General features: G+C 37.7%; 1 long non-coding RNA gene across 1 annotated transcript; it reads right to left on the reverse strand.

The window, feature by feature from the left end:
* Window positions 1–300: 300 nt before the first annotated feature.
* Window positions 301–18,076, reverse strand: LOC127986379 (uncharacterized). The gene is made up of 3 exons (XR_008160846.1): window positions 18,032–18,076; window positions 16,242–16,431; window positions 301–1,293 (listed from the first exon to the last, which is right to left on the reverse strand). It is a non-coding gene; the product is annotated as an uncharacterized LOC127986379 (long non-coding RNA).
* Between the last annotated feature and the right edge of the window lie 1,838 nt (window positions 18,077–19,914).

Consider the following 19,914-nt stretch of genomic DNA (forward strand, 5'->3'; position numbering starts at 1 on the left):
TAATGATCTGTGTGCACATCATTTGCTGGACAGAACTGCATTGTGTTAGATGTTTTATTCTAATATATGGATGATTGACAGCTGAAATCACATTGAATGTTACACTTTTTATATGGGAAGCCCCGTACAATACTTTCAATTGCTGAATATTGAAATCAATCATTTACATATTGTTAATACATTCCAATATTAAAAAAAACCTGTTAAAATGATCAGTAAAGAGATGGAAACTCAGTTTGTGCAGTTTGTGGCACAGAGAGCACACTTTCACTTTTAGCAATCACAGACATTTAAAATTAATTAATCTTTAAGTCATATATTATTTATTTTATTAATAATTTTTCATTATACTGATGGGTGTATGTTTTGAAGCCAGATTCAGACGTGAGGACTAATGAAACTCAAGTTCAGACTGACGTCTCATCAGCGTTGGGTTCTGTGTGTGTTTGTGGCGTCTGAACATCTCTGAGATTTTCTCTGCAGACCAAAACACACAGAATAGGGTCTGAAAACACTCTCAAATTCATCAAACATAAAGACATTATGAACCAAGATGGGTTGACATATGGATGTAAATGAAATAAAATCACACTCAGGATCAAAATGAAAGGTAAGTACATCATAACAAATGTAAGAATAGCAACAGTGAGCACTGAACAGTTTTTTCTGACAGGAGTGGAAGAGGCTTTACAGCTGATTGTAGATGATACAGACAATACGATCAGAGGAACAACACTTGTGCAGAGACTGCTGAATAATGACATGTTTGTATTTTCAAGTGGATGTATACAAGAAATATAAAGAAATAATGCACTAACTATAGAAAAAAAAAGCACAAGGATGGAGACTGTGATGTAACAGGGCAGTGAGAAAATACGAGCAGACCAAAGCGGATATTTCAGAGTCAAAATCCCCTCCAGAGCCACCAGCTGATGCAGATGAAAACCACACCAATATAATCCCAACCAAAACTGGACAAGCTCAAAGATAAAGGATCTGAATCTTGTCAGTATACCTGCCAGTATATATAGATGAAGGAGCATTTGTATCAGGTCATTGAGGAGGAGGAAGAGGATGAAGATTGAGATTCGGCCTCTGATCTTTCTGTGAAGGTGCAGAAGACGAAAAGCCCAAACCAGAGCTGGAAGACTCACACAAACACTAGTGATGAGGAAGATTATGATTCTGATTTCTGAAGAATCATGTTGAGTTTTGTTAGAGACATAAGTGTCATAATCAGTAGGAAGATTATTGTATTCATCCATCAAGGCCTGATTTTCACCGTTCATGTTGCTGAAAGAAAAAAAAAAGTTTTATATTGGGTGAATGAGTCAAAAGTTGAGTTATAGTGAATAATTCAAAACATAGCCATTTCATACATTTACAGCTCTCTTAAATGGAAATGATTTACTCTAATTAATAGGGCCGGGACTCGATTAAAAAAATTAATCTAATTAATTAGAGGCTTTGTAATTAATTAATCGAAATTAATCGCATTTTAATCGCATATAAATATTTGACCTGAGAACAGTGAGAAGTAATTTTTTTTTCAATATAAAAATATTGTTTATTTTTGTTCAACCAAGTCTAGCAGACCAGTGCAATTTTTGCCATGAAGTGTAGCAATAGCATATTTAGAAACAATTTAGAAATAGTACATTTCAGAAATTCAGGAAGCTTATAGGTGCTGGAACCTTCTGTAAAGTGTTTTTTAAGTAAAACACAATACTGTCAATTACATTCAGAACATTGGAAACACTGACTATTAGAAAACATCTCTCTGTTGCTTCAGAGGCCATAACATACTAAGTCCAACTCTCAATAACCTTGGCCAAAACATTAAAGAGTTCAACATAAACTGTTGCACCAACAAAATAATACATAGTTCAACATAAAGTGTAAAGTCCACGCTAGCTGCTATATGTTTTGCGTTTAGGTGATACTTGAGGCTCGATGTGCTGCTGCGGTGATATGCGAATGCTAGTTGGTGCTCCAGTATAATCGGTCCGCCGAACTCATCCAGTGAGAAACGTTCCGCAGTGCAAAAATAAGTTTTAAAAAATGCGGGAATTTTTTTCTGTAATTAATTAATCTTAGTTAACGCGTTATTTTTTGTGTAATTAATTAATCTCAATTAACGCGTTAAAGTCCCGGCCCTACTAATTAATCATTGCAGGCATCTGCAAATAACTTCACATACAAAAATTAAACATTTAATTTTTTTATAATAATTTTTTTTATCATAAATCCCCTGCTTTATCCCAGGAATAGGGCTGTGCGATATGGACAAAGAAAACCTATTATGATTATTTGATCAATTTAGTGATTTTGATTTTAATCACATTTTTTACAAACACACACACTCTACCCCTCCATGACTGCAGGTGTCACTGTTGGACAGTGTTTTCTCTGCTTCCTGTTGGCCTGCTGGCCTTGCTGCTGCTGATCGTAGCTCCATGTAGCTGTTTTGTTTTTTTTCTAGAATCTTTATCTTACTATCACTCAAATACTACATTTTTAAGTTATAAAATATAACTGAATTCACACTATATTGCTGAAATTATTGATCAACCTTATCAGATTAATTTTGATCGTTTACTTTTATTTTATATCCGTGAGTGCAGTACACCTGCATTGCGAAAACACTCTATACCTATCGCTGTTTTCTTTTCTCCTCTCCTCTCTCTCCAGTTTTTCACAAGTTCATCAAACAACTGTGGTAAGAATATTTCATCAAGCACGGTGAGTAATGGCTTCTCCTGCTATTGTTATTTGCACCTCATGCCACATGTACAGTTTATCTATCTCTGTCGCAGATGAGGGTTTCACATGTGATAAATGCAGGGACATAGTTAGGCTGACAGAGAAGATTTCAGAATTAGAGAAATCTAAAAGAGGTGCTTCCAGAAGTCATAGATCCTCTTCTGACTATTATTAATTCCTCATTTTCATTAGGATATGTCCCCAAAACTTTCAAACTGGCTGTTATTAAGCCTCTCATCAAAAAAAAAAAAAAACACAACTTGACCCCAAAAAAATAGTTAATTATAGACCAATCTCGGATCTCTCTTTTCTGTCCACTATACTAGAAAAGTTTCAAAATTATATTCCTTCTTAGAGAAAAATGGTATATGTTAGGAATTCCAGTCAGGATTTAGACCGTATCATAGTACTGTGTCATAGTAATAATGGTCTTTTTGTGAAGGCTTTCTCTTCCTAGGGTATATTGTCTCGTCAGAGGGAATATCTATGGATCCTGACAAGGTTAAGGTTGTGATAGATTGGCCAAGTCCAGATTTCTGTAAGGCCCTACAGCCGTTTCTGGGGTTCGCCAATTTTTATCAACATTTTATTCATGATTTCAGCCAACTAGCCTCACCTCTGACCGCCTTGACCTCCCCCAGTACTCCGTTCAGGTGGTATTATACAGCCGAAACTATATTTACCAACCTCAAGAGCCTCTTTGTTTTCGGCTCCCATCTTAGTAGCCCCTGATCCCACACGGCAGTTCGTGGTGGAGGTAGATGCATCAGAGGTGGGAGTAGGTGCAGTTCTTTCCCAACGTGCTGCCTCGGACGATAAGATGCATCCTTGTGCATTTTTCTTCCATCGTTTATCTCCTGCTGAACGTAATTATGACGTTTGTAACAGATAATTGTAGGCTGTCAAATTAGCTTTAAAGGAGTGGCGTCATTGGTTGGAAGGGTCAGGGGTACCTTTCATTGTTCGGACTGATCATAAAAACTCATAATACATTAGAACTGCAAAAAGACTCAATTCCAGGCAGGCTCCGTGGGCACTTTTTTTTTCGTCCGGTTTGATTTTTCTCTGTCGTACCGCCCGAGTTCCAAAAACGTTAAACCCGATTCTTTGTCACGTCTTTTTGATCTTTCCGAATGCCTGGTGACTCCCGAGTGTATTTTACCTGAGAATATAGTCATCTCAGCACTCGTTTGGGAGGTCGAATCGAAGGTCATGACGGCCTTAGAAGGGTTAACGCCTCCACCCGGATGGCCACCGAGTCGTTTATTTGTGCCGGAAGAGTTACGGTCCGAGATTATTTAGTGCGGTCACTGCTCTAATGTTGCTTGTCATCCAGGGATAAGCCGAACCAAAGGTTTAGTTAAACAAAGATTCTGGTGGCCACTTATGGCTCGCAACGTTCAAAATTTTGTTTTGTGTTGCTCAGTTTGAGCAAGTGGTAAGTCATCTAACCGACCTCCAGATGGGCTCCTTCATCTCCTGTCTGTCCCTTCGAGACGCTGGCCACATATCGCTCTAGATTTTGTTACCGCCCTCCCATCCTCTAATGGCATGATGGTCGTTTTGACTGTAGTGACAACCACCAGGAGAAGACCACAGGAAACAGATGATTCTTCTGCACAATCTGACTTTGCTGCAGCCTGGAATTGAACTGCTGGTTTTGTCTGGTCAGAGAATCCCAGAATCCCAGAGACTCGCCAGCAGGCTATTGAGGAGGAAGTAGCCTGGATGCGCCAGCTGGAAATCATCAAGCTGACCCGCAGCCCCTTGTCCAGTCCCATCGTAATGGTCCCAAAAACATATGGCACTCTCCGGTTTTGTAATGATTTCTGACGGCTGAATGACGGCTCAAGCTTTGATGGTTACCCCATGCTCCGTGTGGATGAGCTTTTGGAATGGTTAGGCGGGGCCGTTACATCTCTACGCTCGATCTGAACAAGGGCTATTGGCAGGAGAGTGCTAATGGAGTTACGGTGAGCTGGACTTACTGCTAACCCAAAGAAGTGCCACCTAGGACACGCAGAAGCACAAAACCTGCTACCAGGTCGGCTGGGGACTAATCCGACCTCAGAGCAGGACAATAGAGGCAGATCAGCAAGTGGTGCAGCCCACCAACAAAACTCAGGTGAAACAGAGCTCACACTGCAATCACTGGGGAGTGCATGGTGATCACCGACACCTGAACCCCATCAGTAGAAGAGCTTTTAAGCAGAGGGAAAGAAGAGGAAGTTGAGCTGCGACTCCAGAACAAGACTAACGCAGTGTTCTGGCTCTCTCTCAGATTCAGGTGTCTGAGGATCAGCATGTCACGCCGCACCCAAAGATACTTTTTGCTGCACAACCAGGACTCCTGCACAAGGGCACGCCAGCTTTGCACTACACTGTCTACTTTCATCCACTGCTCAATAAACCACCCCTCTGGGGACTTAATTGCATTACTGTGGTCAGTGTGATCACTCTACTCACCAAATTACATTTTAGGCATTTGAGTCTTTCATAGTTTTAGTCTGCAAAGTCATTGCATTTTGTTCAACTTTTAGCCATTACTTTTATTCAATAGTTTTAGCCAAACTGTAGTTAACCCCCAAAAATGTACATTTGTACATTTGTACATTTGTCTTTAAATTTACATTTATATTTAGTCATTTAGCAGATGCTGTTTTCCAAAGCGACTTACAAATGAGGACAATGGAAGCAATCAAAAACAACAAAAGAGCAATGACATACAATGATAAATGATATAAAAGTCTCAGTTTGCTTAAATGCAGAACATGTAGCAAGGGTTTTAAAAAATATATAATAAACAAAAATAAACCTGACTGAACAGAAAAATAAGTATTTTTATATAATTGTATAATAAATGAAAAGAAAAAAAATATATACATACATTTTGTCATAGTTTCGTCATCAGTTATTATTTTTAGCTCGTCAACTTCTTAGTCACAGAAAAATTTATTGTTAGTTACAAAATCACCTATTACAGCACAAATACAGTCCTTACCTAATTCTCCAAAACAATTTGGTTATTTAAGCCGGAGGCTGTGTCTACACTGGACTAATGATCTGGACCAGAATGCAGAGTATCATGTTCAAGGAGCATGCCCTAGACATACAGTTTGTCAGCAAACCTACTTAAAAGATTTCAAATTGCAGTATGCTTGCCTGCTTAGAGCTAATGTCCTCCTTTCACAGTCAACACCTCAACCATACAGGTCAGATGACATTCAACAGTATGATTATGACAGAGATCTTCCCATGCAGGAGATTCTGATTAACCAGTCGTAAAGTCAAAGGTCAGATCCTATACCTCAGCCACAGCCCCAAGTATTAACCCCTTCAATTCCTTTGCCTAGAGTTGCAAGCAAACAGTCAAAGTCTCCAGTGCCTGCACTGCCTTTCTACACCTAAGAATCCATATCCTTATGCAGCTACAATCAGCTTGAGTGCAGCCTTATGCAAATGTCTTTGCTCCAGATGATGTAGCTGCTCAGATTTACTCAGGTACTGTTGACACTCATAGAGTTACTCAGGAAACATGCAGACAACAACAGGGAGGACAGCGTCTGTTACCTCCACTCTTCCTTCTCCTTGCTATATTCAGCCACACATAGCACCAGCTAACTTTCCAAGGATCCAGGCTAATACTGCAAGACAAGAGATAATTTATAGAGGTCCATAGCCAACCATTCCAGATTTGAACCACCGAGACCCTGGTGAATTTGCCCGTCTGAAACTTGCTTTGACTAACCTACTACCTCACGAAGCTACAGAGCTATTCAAGTACCAAGTTTTGGTTGATCACCTGAAGTTAGCAGATGCTTGCGTCATTACTGATTCCTTTCTAAATACAACCACTCCCTAGTCAGATACCCTAGCAGCCCTTACTGTACAGTGCGGTTGACCCCATCAGCTTGCGTTGAACAAAATTGCTGTCATTATGGATGCATCAGATGTTCAATCAGGCGACACTGTAGGCTTTGAACGTTTTGCTCTTCAGATACAAGCCCTAGTAGGATTTCTTAAGACATTGGGGTATGAAGGAGATGTTGAATTGCACTGTGGATCTCATGTGGCTCAACTTTTGTCCAAACTCCCTCCAGAACAAAGTGCATCCTTCCGCAGACACATGAGTTAGGAAGCAGGCTCAGTATACAGTCTCCTTGAACTAGCAAAATGGCTTAAATTTGAATCTTGGTGCCAAGATCCAGAAAGCTTTGGTGCATATAAGGCCCTGAAAGATAGAGCCCGTTCCAAAGTGGTTTCATCAGAAAGAGAGAGCCAAGATTAGACATTCCACCAGCGTGAACCAAGAGTCAAGTTAAGATCTCTGCCTTCTGTCCATATTGTGACAGTAAAGAATACTTTATTCAGTAAAGAATAAAAAAAAACATGATTGGGGGGCCCCCTGGTGGCCATTTTTTTTCCAATTAAATAACTTAAACAAGTGATATAAATGAATAAATAATGAATGAATAAATGAATAATTCAAGACAAGAAAATTCTTATTTACCGACAACTGCCTAACAACTGCTGCTGTGTCTGCTAGCGTTTGAGTCATGCGCAATTATTGCGCATAGACACCTCGCGTGCATTTCGCACCGGCGCGCAAAGTACGCATCACTGTTATAAATGATAAGCCATGTCACAAAAAGGATGTTTCCCTCTGGTGCCGAAAAGAGAAAGAAGAAAAGAACATAAAGTTGGCTTGACGTTGGACGTTCGAGAGTCTCAAATTTAGGGACCGTCTCTAAAGTTACATGCGATATTGATATACACTTTTCTAACGTCGGTAGCATTTGAGGAGAATGACTTACACTCATTAAAAACAACTGTAATTGTTCATCTAGGTGTCAGCTATAGTGCACAATTGAATATAATGTTTAATATTTATTAAAATAAACTAAATAAACTAAGACTTGCAGTCATAAATCAATTGTAATGTGTTCATTCAGGTGCTACAATGCACACCTTATAAATTTTTTATATATATTAAAATAAATTATAAATCTTTTAGGTAAAAACGAGGCCAGTTTATCACTTTCAGGCACATTCCTGTTAAAGTCTTTTTTTTTTTTTTAGGTTCCCTTTCGGAAATTACCCATGATTTTATCAAAAACCGCACAAATCTTCATTCTTGTAGTCATGGCAACTGCAAATTAACCATGGTTTTGTTACTTAAAATAATGATTTACAAAGAAGTATTAATATACTGTAATTTATGTTTGTTGATGTTGTTGCTATAAAACAGACCTAAGCCATCAATAGCCTTTAAAATGACTTAAAATGCATTATATAAAAAATCTATGAGCCAATAATGATTGGTTAATAATAACACTGTTAAAATATATAATGTAGGCACATACAAAATAAACAATTTATCTACATGTTATTACAAATGCCTGCACAGGGAGCCAAATGCCATTTAATTGCTGCTGTTACATTTTTGTTATAGATGACACAGCCTATATAATTTCTTCAACAAAAAAACTTGCATATCACAACCCTTACAAAAATAATCCATGGTTTTATCATAGTAAAACTGCTTCATTTCCTTGTGCATGATTTATGAATGTTTAAGACTATGAAATAAATTAGTCTAATAAAGTTATAGCCAGCGGTAAATGTCGAGAGCTACCATGCTAATTAGTAAATAATTCAATTTATTCATTTACTTTTTTATTTGATTAAAGTTCTATTTTCACCCCTATAGTAGGTATTTTTTTTCCCCATCATCATATTTGAGGAAGGGGGCCACAACAATACGATCCTGCTGTCCCGATGTCATCAGTGACTTTGTCTTCTGAAAAGCTAGGAAGGAACAATTTTGAGGTCATTGTTGTACAATTGTCATTGTTGAATCCTAGCTGTTCTTATGTTTGCTTTCATTATGTAAGTTTTTAATTTTTTTTTTTTTTTTGTAACATTATATTTTTTATTATATTAATGTTTGTCTATTTTGGTTTCATTTAAAATATTGCACATTTAATGCACATTTGCATTTGGACATTTGCAAATTATTTATTTCATGTTTTGTGACAGTTTGTATTCAGAAGTTTAAGAGTAAAGTATGTTAAGTATTGATTTTTATTTATTTATTTTGTATTAATACATATCCTCACTGTACTCATTTATAATGTAACATTATAGCGTGACATTTGTGTCAATAATCTTGAAGCACAGGTGACTCCGCGTGGTGGGAGGGGGGCCCCCAAATCAAATTCTGCTTAGGGCCCCCAAGAGGCTTGGGCACTGGCTCAGTGAGACTGATTATGTTATTCAAACCCCTGATTGAAGACGTAAAACTAGAGTCCGCAGTTACTATAACTAGCTCTTGTGCTGTAAAAGACGATGGTCAGGTTCAAACTTCTAACCCACATCTGAACAACTCAAGTGTTTGGGGTCATTTACGCAGATATCTTGTGCATTTGTCTGAAAAACAGTATGAGGGTGTGTGTAGTTTGATCCATTTTTTTGATTCTCTATTTTCTGATGTACCTACCAGAACTATATTGTGTCATGATATTGAGGTTGGAAGTGTACCCCCTGTGAAGCAGCATCCTTATTGGGTGAATCCGAAAAAGTGTGAGATTATGAAGGCTGAGGTATAATATCTGTTAAAATATGGAATAGCTGTACCAAGTTATCTCACTCACCAAAGTGTGATGCATATATAAATGATGTGGTACTGTATTCCGACAGTTGGACTGAACATTTGACCAACTTGGAGTTATTGTTTACCCAATTGTCAGAAGCTTCATTGACTGTAAATCTGGCAAAATGTGAATTTGCGAGGGCAGAGGTGAAATGATATGGGTCATGGAAGTGTAAGACCTATAGAAGCAAAGGTTTCTACGATAATGGATTATTCCACTCCTTCTAACAACATTTACATTTACATTTAATCATTTAGCAGACGCTATTATCCAAAGCGACTTACAAAGAGAACAATAGAAGCAGTCAGGTCAACAAGAGAACAACAACAGTATACAAGTGCCATGACAAGTCTCAGTTAGTCTAGTATAGAACGCATAGCCAGGTGTATATATATATATATATATATATATATATATATATATATATATATACACAGTATTGTTCAAAATAATAGCAGTACAATGTGACTAACCAGAATAATCAAGGTTTTTCGTATATTTTTTTATTGCTACGTGGCAAACAAGTTACCAGTAGGTTCAGTAGATTCTCAGAAAACAAATGAGACCCAGCATTCATGATATGCACGCTCTTAAGGCTGTGCAATTGGGCAATTAGTTGAATTAGTTGAAAGGGGTGTGTTCAAAAAAATAGCAGTGTGGCATTCAATCACTGAGGTCATCAATTTTGTGAAGAAACAGGTGTGAATCAGGTGGCCCCTATTTAAGGATGAAGCCAACACTTGTTGAACATGCATTTGAAAGCTGAGGAAAATGGGTCGTTCAAGACATTGTTCAGAAGAACAGCGTACTTTGATTAAAAAGTTGATTAGAGAGGGGAAAACCTATAAAGAGGTGCAAAAAATGATAGGCTGTTCAGCTAAAATGATCTCCAATGCCTTAAAATGGAGAGCAAAACCAGAGAGACGTGGAAGAAAACGGAAGACAACCATCAAAATGGATAGAAGAATAACCAGAATTGCAAAGGCTCAGCCAATGATCACCTCCAGGATGATCAAAGACAGTCTGGAGTTACCTGTAAGTACTGTGACAGTTAGAAGACGTCTGTGTGAAGCTAATCTATTTTCAAGAATCCCCCGCAAAGTCCCTCTGTTAAAAAAAAGGCATGTGCAGAAGAGGTTACAATTTGCCAAAGAACACATCAACTGGCCTAAAGAGAAATGGAGGAACATTTTGTGGACTGATGAGAGTAAAATTGTTCTTTTTGGGTCCAAGGGCCACAGGCAGTTTGTGAGACGACCCCCAAACTCTGAATTCAAGCCACAGTACACAGTGAAGACAGTGAAGCATGGAGGTGCAAGCATCATGATATGGGCATGTTTCTCCTACTATGGTGTTGGGCCTATTTATCACATACCAGGGATCATGGATCAGTTTGCATATGTTAAAATACTTGAAGAGGTCATGTTGCCCTATGCTGAAGAGGACATGCCCTTGAAATGGTTGTTTCAACAAGACAATGACCCAAAACACACTAGTAAACGGGCAAAGTCTTGGTTCCAAACCAACAAAATTAATGTTATGGAGTGGCCAGCCCAATCTCCAGACCTTAATCCAATTGAGAACTTGTGGGGTGATATCAAAAATGCTGTTTCTGAAGCAAAACCAAGAAATGTGAATAAATTGTGGAATGTTGTTAAAGAATCATGGAGTGGGATAACAGCTGAGAGGTGCCACAAGTTGGTTGACTCCATGCCACACAGATGTCAAGCAGTTTTAAAAAACTGTGGTCATACAACTAAATATTAGTTTAGTGATTCACAGGATTGCTAAATCCCAGAAAAAAAAAATGTTTGTACAAAATAGTTTTGAGTTTGTACAGTCAAAGGTAGACACTGCTATTTTTTTTAACACACCCCTTTCAACTAATTGCCCAATTGCACAGCCTTAAGAGCGTGCATATCATGAATGCTGGGTCTTGTTTGTTTTCTGAGAATCTACTGAACCTACTGGTAACTTGTTTGCCACGTAGCAATAAAAAGTATACTAAAAACCTTGATTATTCTGGTTAGTCACATTGTACTGCTATTATTTTGAACAATACTGTATATATATATATATATATATATATATATATATATATTTTTTTTTTTTTTTATTAAATGAAAAAGACAAGAAAAGGAAAAGTACTGGTGTTAGTAGGCTAAGTGCAGGCGAAAAAGATGAGTCTTTAGATGTTTCTTGAAAATGAGTAAAGACCCAGCTGTACGAATTGAGATTGGGAGGTCATTCCACCAGCTGGGCAGAGTCCAGGAAAAGGTCCGTGAGAGTGATTTTGAATTTCTTTGGGATGGCACCACAAGGCGTTGTTCACTTGCAGAGCGCAAACTTCTGGAGGGCACATAGGATTTAACCAGTGAGTTAAGTAAGTTGGTGCCGTGCCAGTGGTCTTCTTGTAGGCAAGCATCAGTACCTTGAATTTGATGCGAGCGGCTACTGGTAGCCAGTGTAACCTGATGAGGAGAGGAGTAACATGAGCTTCTTTTGGCTCATTGAAGACAACTCTTGCTGCTGCATTCTGGATCATTTGCAGAGGCTTGACAGTACATGCAGGAAGGCCCGCCAGGAGAGCATTACAATAGTCCAGTCTGGAGAGAACAAGAGCTTGGTCAAGAAGTTGGGTTGCTTGCTCTGGCAGGAAGGGTCTAATCTTCCTAATGTTGTATAAGGCAAACCTGCAGGACCGGGTCGTTGTAGCAATGTGGTCTGTGAAGCTTAACTCCTAGGTTTCTGGCTGTCCTCGAAGGAGTTATGGTTGACGAGCCCAGCTGTATAGAGAAGTTGTGATGAAGCAATGGGTTAGCTGGAATCACCAGTAGTTCAGTCTTTGTAAGGTTAAGCTGAAGGTGATGGTCATTCATCCAGCTAGAGATGTCACTCAGACAGGCTGAAATGCGAGAAGCTACTGTCGGGTCATCAGGCTGGAATGAGAAGTAGAGTTGGGTGTCATCAGCGTAGCAGTGATAAGAAAAGCCATGCTTCTGAATGACAGATCCTAAAGATGTCATGTAGATGGAGAAGAGAAGTGGTCCAAATACTGAGTCTTGAGGAACCCCAGTAGCAAGGTGGTGTGACTTTGAAACATCACCCCTCCAAGACACACTGAAGGATCTGTCAGAGAGGTAGGACTTAACCCACAGGAGAGCAGTTCCAGAGATTCCCATCTTTCTGAGGGTGGACAGGAGAATCTGGTGATTAACAGTGTCAAAAGCAGCAGACAGGTCCAGTAAGATGAGTACCGAGGATTTTGAAGCTGCTTTTGCCAGTCGCAGGGCTTCAGTAACCGAGAGCAGAGCAGTCTCAGTTGAGTGGCCACTTTTGAAGCCAGATTGGTTGCCGTCCAGGAGGTTGTTCTGTCCAAGGAACATAGAAAGCTGGTTGAACACAGCTCGCTCAAGTATCTTTGCAATGAATAGAAGAAAGGATACCGGTCTGTAGTTTTCAAGAAGCGCTGGATTTAGAGATGGTTTCTTGAGCAGTGGGCTTACCTGAGCCTGCTTGAATGCTGAGGGAAATGTTCCAGAGTGAAGAGAGGAGTTGATAATGTGAGTAAGCGAAGGTATGACTGAAGAAGAGATCGCTTGAAGGAGGTGTGTGGGGATAGGATCAATTGGGCAAGTAGTAGGATGATTGGACACGAGAATTTTGGAGACGTCCATCTCTGAGAGTGGGGAGAAGGAGGATAAAGAGTGTGCATCGGTCATTGTGAAGTTGTCCTCAGTCTGACGTGTGAAGAATTGGTCACTGATCGATCTTGTCTTATTTGTGAAGAAAGCTGCAAAGTCGTCCGCTGTAAGAGTCGATGGAGGAGGTGGAGGCGGCGGATTAAGAAGAGAAGAGAAAGTCTTGAAGAGTGTCCGAGCGTCACAGCAGCTGTTAATTTTGTTGTGGTAGTAGGATGTTTTAGCTGTGAAGACATTTGCAGAGAAGGAAGACAGGAGAGATTGATACACACTGAGGTCCATAGAGTGCTCGACTGTTTCTTCTGGGACAAATGGGAGTTGAGGTGATTTCTGGGAATGTGTGGGTATTACAGATATTTCTGCCCAAACTTTTTCAGTGTTGTCACCCTACTTACTGACTTACTCAGTGACAAAAGGAAATCTGTGTGGTCTACTGAGTGTGAGCATGCTTTCTTGTCTGCTAAAGACCTTCTGTGTCATGCCCCATCCTTAAAGCTCCAGATTTTCATTGTCATGTGGATGCAAGTTCAGTTGGAGTAGGAGACAATAAGGGTATCAAAGTCAATGTGGGAGGTGGTAGTGTGCCCATTATTGTCTTTACCAACCACATCTCTTTTGTATTTTTATCCCATATGTGTAATGCCAACCAACATAAATAAAATAAAATAAAATAAATACATATAACTTCCCTCACTCCCAAGTTGTTATCAGCGCTCAGTTCAGAAGCCTGCATCTCTGATGGTATGGGGTTGCATGAGTGTGTGTGGCATGGGCAGCTTATACATCTGGAACAACATAGAACAACATATGCTCCCATCCAGACATCGTCTCTTTCAGGGAAGAGCTTGCATTTTCCAACATGAAAATGCCAGACCACATACTGCATCGATTACAACATCATGACTGCGTAGAAGAAGGATCCAGTTCTGAAATGTCCAGCCTGCAGTCCAGATCTTTCCCCCATAGAAAACATTTGGTGACTCATAAAGAGGAAGATGTGACAAAGAAGACCTAAGACAGTTGAGCAACTAAAAGCCTGTATTAGACAAGAATGGGACAACATTCCTATTCCTAAACTTGAGCAGCTTGTCTCCTCAGTCCCAAGACGTTTGCAGACTGTTATAAAAAGAAGAGGGCATGCCACACAGTGGTAAACATGGCCTTGTCCAGGGGCGGACTGGCCATCTGTGTGATCTGGAGAATCACAGAACGGCCAGTACTCCAGGGTGGCCGGCGGGCCGGCCCACCACCCACCACGCATGCAGTCATCACCTGTTGTTTTTTTTACCCCACTAATCTGTTTCATACTCCAGTACTGTAGGTGGCAGCAAAGCACCTTAAATTGGATGCCAGCTGCACTCTTTCTTTTACGGTCTATGGCTGCACAGGCCGTGGCCGCCAAGTAAGGAGAAGAAGAAGTGGAAGAGTAGGAAGAAACCATCAGCAAAGACGCTCGATTGAAGAAGCATAGAAATAAACAAAAAATATGCATAACGCGGCCGCAGGTAAAAAACTGAAAGAAAAGGGTGGGGCTGAGAAGGCAATTGCAAGAGAAAAAAACTGCGGAATTTAGATTCTGAAATATTGCAGCATAGTCAGCAGCAGCACCTTGCAGTTAAATATTAGCAGCAGTGATGCGAGCCAGACAGTTATGCAGCAACATGCCACCAGTGGTGAAGGACAGAAAGATGAGCTGGTTCCACAGGCAGATCCAAGTATGGAACATGAGAGGAGATTGAGAGTTACTTGCTAGAGATGATGTTAGGGAGTGATATTCAGGTTGCTACATTTTTAATGATTCCAGTAGTTAAAACAGATAAACTTCAACATTTTAGCTGTATAATGACACGTGCAGTAAAGAATATTAATAAATATGTAGTGCTTTTTCTTTTAAAAATGTTGGTAAAGTTACAGTTAATGCTTACAAACTTTTAAGATTTGAATACAGAAGTTACATTTGTAATGGTGTATTTTCATTTAGATGTGACATTATTATTTGTGCACTAAGATTAATTCCTGCATAAATTAATTAAGATTATTTAGTAATAAATTAATTTTAAGACGGGATGGAATAGAATGTATAATATGCTGTTATAACATCATATTTTATAATCTATTCCATGCTATCTTAGAATAAAACCTGTTTTTTTTTTTCTTTAAATCCATTCCATCATTTGTTTATTCTGGTTGAGTTAGACCAAGAGCAGAGAAAGACCAGCTCAACTTTAAATTACTTTAAGCGCACCCAAGTCGTAGTCACAGCCTAGAGTATTTTTTTTTTTTTTCATTTTAACACAACATCTAGTCAACATCAGTGCTATTGCTATAATTTGGATGGTATAGTATCATGAGCCACAAGTCTACACTTATGCCAGACGTTACTTCTGTTGTTGTCAAATTTCCGCGCGCCAATTGCTTTGGGCCGGACCTATTCAAAGTCCAGGGCCGATTTTTAGTCCCAGTTCGTCCCTGGCCTTGTCCCAACTTTTTGGAGATGTATTGATGATATGGAATTTCAACTTATTTTTCACTTACAATTATACATTTTCTCAGTTTAAACATTTGATATGTCATTTATGTTGTATTCCGAATAAAATATTGAAATTTTGAAACTTCAACATCATTGCATTCTGATTTTATTCACAATTTGTACAATGTCCCAACTTTTTTGGAATCGGGTTCGTATTTCAGAGAGGACATGGATATACATTTTAATTAGAAAATGTAGTGGAGTAAAAGTAAAAGTTGCCTGAAATATAAAAACTCTAGTAAAGTACAGATACTCCCAAAAAATACTTAAGTACTATAATGACAACATTGTTTGTAACATAAATCTTTGTTGAGTTAACCAACTATTTTAAGTGTTTTCCATCATTCTTAGAGAAATAAAGTAAGGTTTGTTGTGTTTCACTGTTTTGAATTATTCTCACAGTAAAGATGTTCATGAGATATTTTCTGTTTAACCAGTTTCTATTTTCATTTTCACATTATGAGAGCGAAAAAAATAAAAATTGAGAACCTACAACACAGTGCTGATAAAACTGGCAGATCTTCATTAAGATAAGTTCTTGTAATATAACTTTCACATTAAAATCTGCATTAAATCAGACAGATGAGAGTTTACCTGAATGAAACTGAAATGTGTTACAGTCGCTGTCTTCAGTTCAGATCACTGTGGTTCAGTTTGTCTCTGTCTCTCAGAAGCTAATGATGTTTTCTCATCAGTCAGCAGTTGGTCGATGGTTAGTGGTTAAAGCTCAGTGTGTCTCTGTTCTCATCTCACAGCACAGACTGTTGTTCCAGAATAAGTTTTCCTTGTGAAAAATAAGGACATTAATTGTATTGAATGTGCACTTGTAGTGTAGGCCCTACTTTGAATCTTAAAAGTATATAAAATGTGTACAGGGTACTCGCAGATAATATAATATTATTAAAATACTTGAGTGTACCTAAAGAGAGACACTTCCATGACTGTTCCAGCACAAGTGCACTTTTTCAAATGTCAAATTAAGTTTAAAAAAATATTTTAAATCATAATGTTTTAATAATTTTGTTTTGCCTTAAGCCAAGAACAGACTACACGATTGTCAGGCCAATTATCAATGTAATTTGTTTGGACTGGGTCTGTTTAAGTTGCTGTTGAATCTTGAATCTGAGAATTCAAGATCCAGTCATTGTCAGTTATGTTTAACATTTGTGACTGATGCCAGTGATTATATATGTGTTACTTACAGTGCATTCAGGCTAACAATTTTTACCTATCATGTATTCCCTGGGAATTGAACCCACAACCTTGCGCTTGCTAGGCAAAGCTCTACCACTCAAGCTACAGAAACACTATTAATCTTTAATTTTGTAAAATATTATTATTATTATTATTATTATTAATATTATTATTTTTTTTTTTGTGAAAGTTAATTTGATTTACTTTTTTATTGCAGTCAAATAAAGTAAAATAATTAAAAAAAAATATCAGGAAAATGTTTCTCTCATTTTAAAAGATGTTATCAATAATTATTTTATTTAGATCTGCAGACTAATAAAAATGTAATATATATATATATATAATTAACCTATTGGCCTATACAGAATACAGTCTATTTATATTTTTCTAATCTTTTTCTTAAAATTCATTATGAAGAATAATTAACTGCATAAATTCATATAGCTCCATGTAGTTGATGTGCAGCCAGAAAGAGCATTATTACAGAACAGATGGAGCTTTTCACCAGAACTGCAGAACCACTGCTCCACTGGTACCTACATATAATACTAATAAATGTAGTTGTATAACAAAGTTCGGGAGGAGCAGTCGCAGTTCATTAACCTGATTAACACAAGCATCCCTCCTCCACCCCATTTCTCCTCACTTATAGATCCATCTACTCTTACCACAACCGGGGGGAGTACTCTGGGTTCGGCCACATCCCGAGCTCGGAGCCCTCCACCCGGACAGCACGCCAAATACGCATAAACTTACGGTATTAATATACGTAGATGTGAACTCGTGAATAATAATAATAATAATAATAATAATAATAATAATATACTCTGAAAGTTATTTCAGTTTTTGGAGCCAAAAGTTTAAATATCTGTTTACTTATAAACTAATCTACACACGTCACATAACCTGATTTCAGGAATACAGAGTTCACTTTATAATATATTTAACATAAATACAGCTTTGCCAGAGGCTTTGAGTGTGACAGCAGTTTATGCATTAAATAATAAAATAAAACAGCATTTACGCCACATTATTCTGAGAAAACAAAATTAATGACATATATTTCATCAAAATAAAATTGAGCATATTCAAACTCCAGACACATGTCGGGGTAGTTAAACTAAATTGTTTGGATAGATGGTTGTTCACACACATATTTTATCTTATAGATCATAAACAGATTTCTTTACCTGTGAGAATGATCAGTCCCAGCAGACACATGTGACACTTATCAGTCCTTTTTTGTTTCTGTCAGTCTTTCTCTCATTCTCTATCATCATCAGCTCATCCTGTGGGTGTTAACTTCCTCAGTTATCACCAACTGACCATTTAGCTGCATTTCTCCCAAACCACACTCAGTATTGGGGAGTAGCTAGTTACATGTAACAGTGTTTCGTAATTTAATTACAAAATTAATGTAACTGTAATCAGTTACAGTTACTAAGAAAAAATGAGTAATTAAATTACAGTTACTTATAAAAAATTTAATGATTACAAAGGGGATTACATTTGAATATTGAATAATGCTCTCACACTCGCTCAAAATGCTGTATAAAAGGCATCATTATTATCTATTGTAATGTTATAGTAGTAATTTAGCAGACAAATACTCATATTTTATCATAGGTTTAGGGGGAGCAAGTGCAGACAAAAACACAACCCTTAGGAAAATTAATATAGCTTATGGTATGGCACTAACATGAACACACAAACATAATCTCTAGAACTGCTGTGAGTCACTTCATGAGCATTTTAATTATTTTGAAAAACTATCATCATATCATATGCTAAGAGACAGCAGTGTTTCAAAAATACACCCATGTTTCAGGAGTTTAATACACAAAATAGGACACATGCTTATTAGATAACCATATATGAGTTGATGTATATGCTTTTACTTTTTTTATTTTTTTCTATTTTTCCCCCAAACCATTGTTTCCTGTAGTTATGCAAATATTTGGTTTCAAAAACAGTATCTATGAACTATTTATTTAGATTTTAAATCTGCATCGAACTTCAGATCAATCTCATTAAAGTAAAAGGCAGTACTAAAGTCTGATTGTGTGGTGGATGTGTTCAAATGGGATCATCTTAATTCAAGTGATGAAGGATGGTGAAAGTCTGACAGTATTGAGCTCTACTTTAAGGTTAAACCTGCATGGTGTAAATGTTTGAAAATTATTAGCAGTTGCAAATAAACATTCATTAGAAATTTAGAAAAGTAATAAAGTACTCAAAAGTAATTAGTTACATTACTTTATTAAAGTAATTAAATAAGTTACACTACTATTACATTTTAAATAGGGTAATTTGTAATCTGTAACCTATTACATTTCCAAAGTAACCTACCCAACACTGAAATTCAACACTGCTATTTTCAAAAGTCCCCCCCACCACCAATCACTTTGTTTCCATTTTTAATTTTTTTTTTTTTTTTTAGAGCTGTGAGCTGTTGTCAAAACACATCACAGAGTGTGAAAACTCAGTTTATCTTTTCTTTAAGTGGGTTTCCTTTCATATTGCTATAAATGCTACAAACCATTTACAAATGACTGTTTAGTAAGTTGTTTAGTTAAAATTAGATCCAACAAAGCTAAAAGGTTCAAATTAGTTGGTTCAGGTTTGTTTATTAAAGTTTAAACTAAACTCAGCAGTAAAGTGTCTGCAGGATCAGAAATGATGTGATGAATTATGTGTACTGTGTTAAGGTAACAGACTTGTTATAGCACTTATATATCTTTGCTCTTTTGTTAATTTTGATTGCTTCCATTGTCTTCATTTCAGGGCCGTTTGAAGGAATTTGGGGGCCCCAAGCAAAATGGACATAGAGGCCCCCCGCACGCACGCAAAGCCTACAGGAACCACAGTATAGCCATACAGTTTAAGTTCACCCACACTTTATATAAATAAAAAAGGTTTACAGTGAAAATACTGCTTGAAAAAATAGTTTGGTGGAAATTCAATAGTGATTGGCACTGTTTTTGTTTTCTAATAATATGACAGCACACACTTATCAGTTTAAACTCTGGGCTTTGCAGGATATCAGATATAATTATAGAGCTTGTGGTACTTT

The sequence above is a fragment of the Carassius gibelio genome, chromosome B21 (assembly GCF_023724105.1).
Source record: "Carassius gibelio isolate Cgi1373 ecotype wild population from Czech Republic chromosome B21, carGib1.2-hapl.c, whole genome shotgun sequence".
In the NCBI taxonomy this organism is placed as follows: Eukaryota; Metazoa; Chordata; class Actinopteri; order Cypriniformes; family Cyprinidae; genus Carassius; species Carassius gibelio.